This window comes from Schistocerca nitens, chromosome 11 (genome assembly GCF_023898315.1).
Source record: "Schistocerca nitens isolate TAMUIC-IGC-003100 chromosome 11, iqSchNite1.1, whole genome shotgun sequence".
In the NCBI taxonomy this organism is placed as follows: domain Eukaryota; kingdom Metazoa; phylum Arthropoda; class Insecta; order Orthoptera; family Acrididae; genus Schistocerca; species Schistocerca nitens.
Genome location: NC_064624.1, coordinates 48,683,189 through 48,697,098, shown reverse-complemented (window position 1 = coordinate 48,697,098; position 13,910 = coordinate 48,683,189). Strand labels below are relative to the sequence as shown.

Genomic DNA, 13,910 nt, shown 5'->3' with positions numbered 1-13,910 from the left:
TCCTTTCTCAGACGTTATGTCTGGTTAAAAATGGAAAGTGACGCGGACCTTGATCAAGCGTGACTTCCTTTTAACTGTATGGTATATGTTACATTGCATTTAGGAACTTTTGGGTAATTATTATTATTATTATTGAAACTCATCAAGACAAATTAAGGTTATCATAACTTACTGAAAGAGATTCTACCTGTATAAGCAATTCCTCAGGGTGTTTAAAATCATCAGATTTTTGTCATAAGTAAAGGTACAGAATTGGGGTCAGTTTTGTACTTCTATAGATACCTGAGAACCCTTTATTTACAAAGAAACAAAGATTTTTCCCATTGTGAACAATTTATATGCGTGCACATACAACATCAAGGTGCTTTTCACAGCTGTCTTTAGGATCAGATTCGTCATTTATTGATCACAAATATCAAAACTCTTTTGAACACATTTAAGCATCCAGGCGATGGACTTCATCCATGCATTTGTAATCATGTCAGTTTAGGAAACTTCTTGCTGTTGCCATGTAGCATCATAGTTCAAAGTTGTTGGAAGAGGATGCACATAGGTGGAGCCTTTCACAAACACCCACCAATAAAAAAGGTACCATACTGAGAAGCGAAGCAAATTTCAAGGTCAGATCTGCAGCCCCTTATAGTTGATCAATCCCTCGGGCACCTTCTTGTTAAGAAGTGCTCCTTCGTGAAGGTATGCAATGGTACACCACCCATATGAAAAATTATGTTTTTGATCATTTTTTCATCTCTTCTGTGTTTGGCCCTTTTGTGTGTTCCCTAATATTTTCCACTCCCATCGGTTTGTTACAGAATTCCCTAATCTTCAGAGTCAGTTCAGTGTTAATCTCACTAAACTGTTAATCACATTACATATGTTTAATAATAAATCATGATTACTACCAACAAACTTCCTGTCCTCTATTGCATACAGCACATTACCCTTATTATTGTTACAGCTACCAGTTAGTCTTATCCCTCGAGGATTCATTTTGTACGTTTTAAAGCAATCAGAAATGACTTGCTGCTGGAAGAAGTAGACAGTTGGTCATTCACTAAATGAAACACACTGCATAAAATTCCTTTGTGTCTGCTTGGATTTCAAATTGAAGTGGGATCAACAAATCAGTAAACTTGTCAAATAGTGTTCTGTAGTGATAGGTAGGTGCAAGATTCCCTAGGTCAATGAAGAGGTTTGGGCAAGGTGTTCACATCACATTCCTACTACACGGTTGTATAGGATAACTCGTAGTGCCCTATAAAATTATCCTATAGGATAGGACTGAGTGAAAGCATGCTAGAAAGCATTCCTGCAAGTTGACACTCAGGAGGAACACTTATAATTGCAAGGCAGAGAGATATGAGCTTTTTGTTTAACTTGTTCTCATGCTGGTGCCTCCTTAATTTATTATCAATCCGAATACTTAAGAACTTCACTCATGGATTTTCATCCAGTGTGTCATTGATATGTCCTTCTATCTATGTCATTTGGATTTGTTTGGAATTGCATGATGTTTGTTTTTGTAAGTATAAAGGTTGAATATTTGTTCTGTTGCCTGTAAACCAGTCGCAAGCATGTTCTATTATTCTCCTGGCTGTTTCTACTATGAATGTTTTGTTTTTTGTTGCTAAGCTAAGATTTAGTTCTTGTAAGTGTAATTCTTTTAAACCTAGTTTCCTCGAGTAAAGGGAGATTAAGGTTGTAATGTGATGCCAGTAAGTTTTCTCCACTTCTACTGCATATTTCAGTCATGCTGTAAAGTCACCACAATATTTTACTAATTACATGGTTATGACCTTTACAAGAAGAGTTTTTGCTTCTGTGATTGATTTGACCATTCATCTGATAAAATTGATGGCTGGTCAAGTATACACTTCCTGACTGAGTGCCATGGATCTAATTTCAATTGTCACTTTTTCTCCCCAATGTTTTCAGCTACTGTTAAGAAATTGTCTTCATGGCATGTTCACTGTTGGTCTTGGAGTTTATACACTCCTGGAAATTGAAATAAGAACACCGTGAATTCATTGTCCCAGGAAGGGGAAACTTTATTGACACATTCCTGGGGTCAGATACATCACATGATCACACTGACAGAACCACAGGCACATAGACACAGGCAACAGAGCATGCACAGTGTCGGCACTAGTACAGTGTATATCCACCTTTCGCAGCAATGCAGGCTGCTATTCTCCCATGGAGACGATCGTAGAGATGCTGGATGTAGTCCTGTGGAATGGCTTGCCATGCCATTTCCACCTGGTGCCTCAGTTGGACCAGCGTTCGTGCTGGACGTGCAGACCGCGTGAGACGACGCTTCATCCAGTCCCAAATATGCTCAATGGGGGACAGATCCGGAGATCTTGCTGGCCAGGGTAGTTGACTTACACCTTCTAGAGCACGTTGGGTGGCACGGGATACATGCGGACATGCATTGTCCTGTTGGAACAGCAAGTTCCCTTGCCGGTCTAGGAATGGTAGAACGATGGGTTCGATGACGGTTTGGATGTACCGTGCACTATTCAGTGTCCCCTCGATGATCACCAGTGGTGTACGGCCAGTGTAGGAGATCGCTCCCCACACCATGATGCCGGGTGTTGGCCCTGTGTGCCTCGGTCGTATGCAGTCCTGATTGTGGCGCTCACCTGCACGGCGCCAAACACGCATACGACCATCATTGGCACCAAGGCAGAAGCGACTCTCATCGCTGAAGACGACACGTCTCCATTCGTCCCTCCATTCACGCCTGTCGCGACACCACTGGAGGCAGGCTGCTCGATGTTGGGGCATGAGCGGAAGACGGCCTAATGGTGTGCGGGACCGTAGCCCAGCTTCATGGAGACGGTTGCAAATGGTCCTCGCCGATACCCCAGGAGCAACAGTGTCCCTAATTTGCTGGGAAGTGGCGGTGCGGTCCCCTACGGCACTGCGTAGGATCCTACGGTCTTGGCGTGCATCCGTGCATCGCTGCGGTCTGGTCCCAGGTCGACGGGCACGTGCACCTTCCGCCGACCACTGGCGACAACATCGATGTACTGTGGAGACCTCACGCCCCACGTGTTGAGCAATTCGGCGGTACGTCCACCCGGCCTCCCGCATGCCCACTATACGCCCTCGCTCAAAGTCCGTCAACTGCACATACGGTTCACGTCCACGCTGTCGCGGCATGCTACCAGTGTTAAAGACTGCGATGGAGCTCCGTATGCCACGGCAAACTGGCTGACACTGACGGCGGCGGTGCACAAATGCTGCGCAGCTAGCGCCATTCGACGGCCAACACCGCGGTTCCTGGTGTGTCCGCTGTGCCGTGCGTGTGATCATTGCTTGTACAGCCCTCTCGCAGTGTCCGGAGCAAGTATGGTGGGTCTGACACACCGGTGTCAATGTGTTCTTTTTTCCATTTCCAGGAGTGTATATTGTCATTTGGAGATACTGAGTGGAACTATAGTCTCTAGAAATTGGAGTGCCAAGTTGAGAAATAGGAGCACTGTTGACGTACTCATCTGCTTGGGTTCTATAGAGGGGTAACAGCAGTGGAGGCAGCCAGAAACATTTGTGCCCTGTTTCTGTTTAATGCCATTGGACAGAGCTTTGCAAGAAAATGGTTTTTTTTATTCTAATGAGACTTGTTTTGCTATTAGTGACTTACATTTGGGATTTGATTAAGATCATTTAAATGCATTAATTCACAGTGATCCATGTCATTGTACTTGAGAACAGGCAAATTCGATGAACTTTGATCATTTCATGAACTTCTGACATTTGCGTGCAATGGGGAAGACTCAAAAATAGGGTGTATAGGTACCACATGCATTACACCAAAATCACAAAAATCGATGTCCATCTGTGCTTGATTGTCATCAGTTGGCTTGTGAACAAATCTAACCATTCCTGCCCTGTATCATTATACTGATCAGAAATGGTGGCTTTGTGCTAAAATAAGGAAAAAAAGAGAATGGTTGAGCCCAAACAAAGCAGCAACAAAAAGCATCCATGAAAGATAATGTTGTTCATCCAGAGTGATTTACCGTGAATTGCTTCCTCAAGGAGGTGTAACCACTGATTACTGCTGAAATTTGTCAACAACTGAGATGTGTTGCAGATGCAGTACATGAAAGACGACTAGGAAGACACTACTCCAGGATAAAGCCCGCCCGCAATATGCTACACTGACAAAAAACAGTACAAATGAGTTGGATTTTAAAATCATTTCACACCCACCTTATTCACCTGATCTAGCATTCGCAGATTTTCTCCTTTTCTGCTCTCTATTGAACAACCTTCAAGAAACTTCCTTTCCAGATGAAAATGCACACTGAACCTAGCTCAACGAGTTCTTCGCTTTAAAAACCATTTGACTTCTACAGTTACAGATACAAAGAGTTGCCCCAGCATTGGGAGACTGCTGTAAATAGTGAAGGAGAACATTTCATTGATTATTAAGGTCTCTCTTATTTGTATCTGTAGTGTCTATTAACTATTAAACTTACTGAAAAATATTATGAACCATACAACAATCAAATACTTGCTGCAAATGGATGCATATGCACAACTTTTTTTTTTTTTTTTTTTTTCATTTTACTGGTAAACTGTTTCCTTTCATCTGTGTCTAACCAGTATGTATAATGTTCAAAATAATACTTGGTCTGTTGAGCCCAGTGTCCGGGTACAGATATTGCAAACACAGTTAGGTATTGTACATACCTTTCCGAATGCAGTTAACTCAGTGCATGTGTGCTAAGTGTTCGATGATGAATATTATTGTCTTGAGTTGCCAAGTTTATAAAGGATTTAATACTTTCTCAAAATAATTCTGATCCCCAAGTGGGGTTGTGGCTGAGTAAATATCAGAAAATTGTTAATTTCTTGTCATAAAAGGATGTGGCTCTGTTGGGAGATGACTGTAATCTGTGCACCATTGATTCTTAGAACATTTTGAGTAGTAGTGTGTGGGTCAGCTCTGTTGTGACAGTCATCCAACATGAAAGCTAATTATTCTTGTTTTGACGTATTGGTGTGGACAATTTTAATGAACAACACAGATAGTACATTGATGTATTTTGTAGGTTATCAAAATGAGCATGCTTCTAAAAGTAATTTTGTATGAAGAAAATTCAATGAAGAATTGACAGAACCTGTAAAGTAGTTGATAAATTTTACATCATTGTAAAAATGACTGAACTACTAAATCTCCACCAATTGATGTTGGAAATAATTTGAATTTTTTTGTATGATCAGTAGTCCTGTTAGTTGCAGCGGATAGAGATACAATTATTTCTTAATGGAAAACAACCGTATACTTACTCATTAAAGGTCAGTTGAATCAAAAGTACAATTCAGCTGAGGATAAAGTGATTCCAAGTTTCCTCTTGGGCAATCACACATATGCAAAGTGAGTTTCATAAATTGTTACACTAACATTTCCTTTTCTAAATGGTTGACAAATGTGTTCACACAATTGGCTGTGTGGAATTAAAGATAGCTCCTGAAAGAAATTTTTGGAATTATATTTAAATCAGAAATTGTTTGAATTTCACCCTTCCTTTAAAATACAAATACATACGGAATGGGTTAAATTAGGCATGCAATAAGTGTACATAAAACTTGAAATCTGAAAGATAAAAGTAAAAAACTAATTGCATTTCGGACACAACAGATTCCGTACATGACTCATGCAAATAGCATCATTCTCAATGCAATTTTTTATACTCTAAAAAACTAAAACTATACATAAATTGTACAATTTTAATACATGAGTTTTTCAATTTTTCATTATACTTCATTTTCTTAATGTTCAAATTTGTTCAGTTCTAACAAACAGTGCTGTCACTTTGTACTTTGTGAATAAATTGTTGGCTTTGCAATGGGTTTGAAAAACATTACCATAGCTTCTGCATTTTCAGAGATGCCATAGAAATTGTTTTATACCTTTTTCATTTAAAATTTCTACAGTGACAAACAATCCAGGATTTATCAGATTAACATGCACATCCTTGCCAGCATCTGTTGCAATTGTGTCTTCAATTGCTGCATTTGATTCCCTGAAAGAATGATTTTATTCTTCTGAATACCCAGAACATCTTTGATAGGTTGCATCCGCAATTATGAGAAGTTGTTTGATTTTTTTCAAACTTAAAGCTTGTTTTGACAAGAATATTATGATACCTTAAGTTAGAAAATAATAATAGTTTTGAAAATGAGCAAAAGGTTTTACCTGAAAGTAAGTAATGCTCACTCAGTTGTCCAGAAACCATCTTTCAGTACCATAAAACATGGTTTTTGCTTGAATCTGAGTTTGTGCACATTTATAAAAATCTGTAGCTCAGCCAGCATACCATTTTCTGTGTTTCGTCTGGTCTCACACTCCTCTCCTCATTGCACCACCAATAGCATCCATCGCAAGTTCACCATGACATGCAGCAAAGAATAACAGTCCATTTCCGCTTTAAATACTTCCGACCACAAAGTGGATAATGTGTACTTGTTTTCCAATAGGGAAGTACAGCCATCTCAACAGATAGTCAACTTTTTTGAGACATGATATGGTTTTCTTTACATCAGCTCTGATTTGTATGAGCACACAGCAACATGTGTTAGATCTCATTAGTGATGATGGCATGATGAAATGTTTCCCCAGCATCCAGGCAAAACCTGTGAAGCCTGAACCTGTTCATGTGATGAATGAGCAGTTTAACTTGTCTTCATTAATCAGAGAAACATTATCTACAAAGCCTGTCTGTAGATCTCCAGATTTGAGAGATCCATTTTGCACATGTCTCCAGTTCAGCAGATTGTGAATTTTTAATGGAGTGAAATATAACATTTGCTTATCAATTTCTGACACTGCATCACCAGTGGTACCATTACCTTCTGTATATTTTTGTTGCCTGTCAACATCAGTCCATTTTTTCCATTTTATTTTTTTGTCAGTCAGCTTCATTATTTAATGGAGTGAAATTTAGTAGATACAGTTTTTATGCTTTATACATGAATTCACAGTACACATGAATTGACAGTAGTCTACATGTTCCAGTAACTCCTTACCTCATGATAAAATGCTCTTTTCTGTGTCATTTATCAGTGCATTCACCAGATAATCAGAATTGGCATGATACCTTCACACATACATTGAGGTGTATTCAAAACCAACAAAATGTGTAATGCATGAAAGTATTTGTTATTTGTACCATTTGAATGTCTGCCTAAAATTGTTTATAAGCTCCCTGAGCTGAAAATACTATTTAGTGTTTTTGCAAAACTCTCTGCATCTTACTCTCAGGATCTTTAAATAATTTAGTATCCCATCTGTCAGGTGCTTGACCGATTGTCGTCTCCGCCGTAAAAAAAAAAAAAAAAAAAAAAAAAAAAAAAAAAAAAAAACCTTCTCTTCTTCTGAAACTGTGTTATTCAATTTGTGTTGTTAATGTTTGGTTACTAGTTATGGAAGTTATTGCACTGGTACAATTAATTTGTTTGTTACTGCATATTTCCATGTTGGGCTGTCTGGGTGTAGCTATCTTTTCCTGCTTTTCTTAAAGTTTTAGGGGGATTAGTACTAACCTAAACAGGGTCCTGATGATGACACTCCAGTGACATGAGTTTATTTTGCATTTACTTTCTTTGTACAAACTCTTCACAACTCTTTCTTCCTCTTCCTTTATTTTAAATGGAGACATTTGCTAAGTTGCTGTCTTTCCTTTCTTCTGAAATCTTGTGATATTTTCTTGTCTTTTTCTCTACATTGAACCAATTGTAATTGATTTGCTTACAGTTTTGGAATAATATATATATATCTCCAATTTACTATCCATTACATTTATCAGAAAGCTAGTATTAATAATGTGTAACACTGCACCAGCCTTCATTTACAGATGTATTACTATGTAAAGTATTCAGCAAATGAAACTTTCATTGTTTCATCCACAAAATAATTCCCCCATAAAATCTTTGCTTTACAGCACCATTTTTTTAAAAAATTGTTTAGGTTAAAGTTAACTAACAAAAAATGTAAACTTTGTTCCTGACCTACCTTCTCTGTAGTAAGAATACTTGATGTTAAATTCTTCTGTGGATTTCACAACTTAATCAGCTTTTTTAGTTCCATATCTGGCATCAAACATGATGAATTTAAATTCCTTTAACAGTGTAGCAAAACAAAATGTATTATGTAACATAATCTATGTAGTTCAAGTCGGTCCACAGGAAGTGTCATACTGATCAGTACATTAGGTATTTACTTCCTATCATTGTAACTCTACTTCTAGCTTTCAAAAAATAGATGTGGGAAATTATTTGCCTTTTTCCTCCCCAGACAGGAAAATAGATATCACAGATGAAGCCTGAGGCAAAAACAAAGATAAAGCTTAGAAAATTATATTTTACTCTCGAGCTTACATTCTGGAATGGCTCAAAACTACAAATTTGTCAGACAAAATGGCTGGCCTTCACTTAACTTCAAGAGTTAGTAATAGATACAGAAAGGTTAGGACAGAAGGGTAGGTCACAGAGACCCAAAGAGTGTCACTCGCAAGGAAACATCAGTTTGCTCTTATATTTTAGAGAGAACAAAAGCTTACCATATTTTATGGAGTAAGACATTTTTTTCTTCGAAAAATTGCCTAAAAATTTCTGGTGTATCTTATACACAAAACTAATATAAAAATAGCCAACGAAATTTTAAAATTTAAATATGATATTGTAGGGCTACAGGAAATAATATGGCAGGGGAATGGGCAGATAGATAAACCTGAGTACTCACTGGTATATAGTGGACCAGAAGAAAGAACAGGCAAACTTGGTACAATGTTTATAATAACTAGAGAAGTTAGGAAAAGCCTTCTAAAATTTGAACCCATTAATGAAAGGATGTGCAGACTCAGACTAAAAGGTAAATTTAGGAATATCTCAATAATTAATGCACATGCACCAACAGAGGGAAAAGAGGATATAATTAAAGAACAGTTCTACGAAGACTTGGAAAAAGTATGCTGTGCAGTAACTAAATATGACCTAATGCTAGTAATAGAAGATTTTAATGCAAAAATAGGGAGGAATGAACATCCATATGGAGTTTCTGGAAAATATTCACTACATGAAGAAAACAATGAGAACGGAGACTAACTATGCCAATTCGCAGCAAGGAATAATATGATTATTAAAAGTACCCCCTTTCCACTCAAAAGGATCCATCTGGGTACTTGTAAGTCTGCAGCCAATGGAGTAGTCAATCAGATTGACCATATTTTAGTGATTGCATGCCACTCCACGTTAGTTACGGATGTATGGAACTGCAGAGGACCAAACTGTGATTCAGACCACTTTGTGATGAAATCAGTCTTGAGAGAGAAACTGCCACTAACAAATGGCAACAGAATGGGAAAGATGATGAAATGGAATACAAACTGAACATCCCTGATGAAGTACTAAGCAGAAAGTTGAGCAATGAAGAGATCACAGTAGGAGTAGATGAAAGGTGGAACAGGTTTGAAAAGCCATTAAGGATGCTGCAGAGGAAATAATAGGTATAAGAAGGAACAGATGAAACCAGTAATGGTTTGATGAAGATTGCAGGTCAGCAATAGAGGAAAAGAACAGGGCAAGAACAAAATTGCTACAGAGGGAAACCAGAAATAATGTGGAACAATATCGAGAATTAAGGAGAAGAGCTAACAGACTGTGCAAGAGAAAGAAGAGAGTGGAATAAGAAAAAATTCAAGAACTAAAGGAACAGAGTGAAATAAGAAAGTTCTTTCATGCCATAGGCAAAATGAAGAATAGATTCCAACCAAAAACAGTGGCCTGTTCCAGTAAATATGGGAAAATAAGGGAGGAAGAACAGATAGTGGGACGATGGGCAGGTTATTTCAAAGATACACTAAGCACCAGCCTAGAAGAAGAATAGACAGCCACACAGGAGGGAAGAGTGGAGCTGGAAGTAGACAATGAAACCAATGAGGCAAGAAAGCCAACACTACAAGAGGTGTCTCCCAGGCTGTGCACAAGTCAACAAACAATCGAGCCCATGGGGAAGACAGCATAATTGCTGAATTAATAAAAACTGGTTGTGATGCTGTAATAAAGGAACTGCACACATTAATATCAGATATATGGGAAACAGAAACTCAGCCAGATAATTGGAAAATTGGAGTAATAATCCCCATTCATAAGAAAGGGGACAGAACAGCATGTGAAAACTATAGAGGTGTAACACTCATAAGTACAGCTTATAAGATCTTCACAAGTATATTAAAGGAAAGGATATATAAGTGTGCAGAAGGCATACTAGGGGAATATCAGTATAGCTTTCGACCAGGCAGAGGGACAACTGATCAAATATTTGTGATAAGACAAATGATGAAAAAGTTCTATGAATATGATATAGATCTGCATTTCCTATTCATCGATTTCAAACAAGTCTTTGACACCATAAATTGGCAAGAACTGTAGAGAGTACTGAAAGAAGTTGGTGTACATGCTAAATTAATGACTAATCAGACTGACAATGACAGAAACAAGAGCAAAAGTAAAGGTTCTTACCAGAACGAGTGAAAGCTTTGACTTTATTAAAGGTGTGAAAGAAGGAGATAGTCTCTCCATTGTACTATTCAATATAGCCCTGCATAGTGTAGTAAATAAAATCAACAAAAGAGGCACCATATTTATGAAAACTAGCCAGATATGTGCATACGCTGATGACATTACTATAGTAGGAAGAAATACCAATACACTCCTAGTAACATACCGGGCAATGGAAACAGAAGCCTTAAAAATTGGCCTCATAGTAAATGAAAACAAAACAAAATATATGGTAATGTCACAATCTGAGGCCAGAAGAACCCCTAAAAACCTAATCATCAATGGGATATGCTTCAATGGAGTGTCCTCTTTTAACTACTTGGGAGCCCTAATAACAAATGGCAACAGTATTGGAAAGGCTGTAAGGGAAAGAATACAAGCAGGAAACAGAGCTTACTTTGCAAATATGGAGCTTTGCAAAAATAGCCTTGTTACAAACTAAACTGCTAATATATAATTCCCTAGTCTGCCCAGTTATCACATACAGCTCAGAGGAATGGACATTGACAGAACACGATAAAAATGCACTAACAGGCATTGAGCGGAAAATACTACGCAAAATCTATAGGCCAATAAGGGAGGAAGAAGGCTGGAGAATATGCTACAATGCCGAATTACAAGAGTTAATACAAGGCAGGGACATAATAAAATTTGTGAAATCACAGGGAATACGATGGCTAGGACACTTGGAGATAATGGCAGAGGATAGGATTCCGAAGAAAATGATGAAAGGTATGATCCATTCAGTCAGACGAAAAGGGAGACCTAGAAGAAGATGGATCTACAAAGTAATAATGGATATCACCAAATGGGAGTCCGGTGGTGGAAAAGAGCAGCAAATAACCAAGAAGTGTGGAGGAAGATTGTTGAAGGAGCCAAGGCTCACAAAGAGCTGTAGCACTACTACAGAAGAAGAATATAAAAATGTCCAGTGTTTGATTTAAAATTCCTGACAGGCTTAAAAGGGGCCATATATTCAATGCTGTGGGAAACCTCTCTCTATCTGGCAACACTGGATTCAACTGTCAGCAGTAGTGCACTGATAACGATGAACACGAGTTGTGGGGCTTCACGAGCTTACTAACTCGCTCCCCCTCCTGTCCTGCCATCACAGATCCAGAACACTGTCTAGCTTATGATGTGATGTGTCACTGCAGTTTACAGTGCCAGTGAACTTGAACTAGTGATTTGTGTTATCGGAAGCAGAAGAGTATTTTTTAGTACTTTCCTAGAGGGAAAAAATAAGGTTTCATATGATGTGGGCTATAAATTGAAGGTAATATCATAAGCAGAACAATATGGAAACAGAGCAGCTGAGTGGCATTTTGGTCCTCCTCCACCAGATAGAGCCATTTGTCATTGGCTTGCTAGTAAATGAGGACTGAAAAAAAGAAGACTACATGTGCAAATTGAGGACTGAATGCAAATGCTCAAAACAACACTGGGGTCAAAAATTAAAGCAACAAATCACAACTTCCTTGTCCTGTGTTTAATTCACAATACAATCCTACAAATTGTCAACCAGATGACCGTACAGTCACGTTCTGCATGGAAGGTGGCATTCCTGCCATATGACAACTATACCGATGTTGTTGTGGCCCCTATGAAACGAGATAGTGTTTGTTGAGTAGCCCCACATCCACAAATGCCATGTACACAGCCACATACAGTGCAGTATGACACGGAGAATATGCCTACCAGACTCAGCAGTGGAGGGCCATAGAAAGAAAGGAAGCAGGACAGTCAAAAATGGATATGGCCTGATAGCTTAGTGTGAATCGTTTGGTTGTTTCTTCGATGTGGTGACAATTCATAGAGACAGAAGCTATATCCCAAAGTCCAGGGCGGGGCTGACCATGTGTCACTTCAGATGAGAGGACTGTTATTTGGCTGTAAGCTCACAACAGACCGCCTTATTACTGCACGGCAAGTGGCATGTAAGCTGCTGCATCCGCTGGGTGTGTTGTATCAAGGCAAACTGTGTGCAGATGGCTTTGACAGAGTGACCTTTGTCAGAGACCTGCTGTATGTGTACCTTCGACACATCTTTACAGAAGGCAATGTGTAGAATGAGCAGGCACCTTGCTTGTCACTCAGGGCAGGCTGCCCTGTCTTGTGTTACAATAGTGGACCCCGTGCTGCATTCTGCAATGTCACTGTGGGTGTCACAGGCATGTGGCATAGGCTGTGATAGTGGGACAAGAATCATGTAGTATACGAACCGCTGAGTACTTCTACGCTCCAGACTATGTTTGTTAAGGGTTTAAGGCATGCATTATAAATACTTCTGTGATGGCAAGTGGGGAAAAGATTCCATCTAGCAAGTTGCAGGATTGGCTGTTGCTATACTATGCCCAGCGGGCTCTGCGTTGCAAAGCAAGTAGGCCATGTTTCGCTTTGTAATTCATAACACTCTCACCCATCTTCAGATGGCTCTGTTTCAACTCACTTCTGCTCTGGCATATTTTTTGACCATTTATGGTCAATATGCTACATCGGCCTTCTTCTTATCAAAACTCTGTCCCTCAGGTTGACCAAACCATACTACCCATTACAGCAGAGCTACTGGGGACCAGTATTTCCAGCCTTATTTTGCCTCTTAAATATCATTCTACAAATTAGTTACCTTAACTCTTTCACGGAATGTTATACATTTCCCTAGGTCCCCTTGTCCTACACCTCAACTCAACCACCATGGAACTCAACTTCATTACTATGCTTCTTGCACAGTTTTTTCTAACTCTATAGTCCGCACTTAAAAGCAAAAATAAATCGATTATTCTTCATACTACATCACTGTGCATTCTGCTTCATTCTGCTGCTTTTATGCTTGGTTTATCCAACCCAGTGTAATCTGAACTATGGCTGGGTCCGAACTCAGTCGTGTTCTTTGTCTTTTATGTTCCAAAAGAACACCAGGCTCAGCAGAACAAGTACCACTGCAGTAGTTGGTATGACAATAGTCGGTGTTGTCTCATTCTGATGCTGATTTTCACAATATGAATTTACATGCTGCAATAAGGTATCCAGGGAGACTGGTCCCTCCTGCTGGTTCTGCAGTGAGTTTATAGATTACATTAATTCTCGACCTACAGTTTGGTTCAAGCTGATTAGATTTGTGGTAGGTGGTATTTCCATGGGCTCCAAATGCAGCTGGGAAATACTCAAAGGAGTTATCCGTGAAATCATGGCAGACAGGCAGAATTAGGCTCCATTATGTTGCACGCTGTTCCATTTAATAAGAAAGCGTTCACCTTCCATTCTAGTTTCTTTGCTGATGTACCCGTCTGCTTCTTGAAACAACTAGCTGGTACTACCATCTTGACAAAGCTAGA

At 39.1% G+C, this 13,910-nt stretch overlaps 1 protein-coding gene across 7 annotated transcripts in view; it reads left to right on the top strand.

Annotated features, from left to right (window-relative positions):
• The window catches only part of LOC126213404 (zinc finger protein 724-like), a 108,143-nt gene that overhangs the window by 52,827 nt on the left and 41,406 nt on the right, over positions 1–13,910 (top strand). The window lies entirely within an intron of this gene.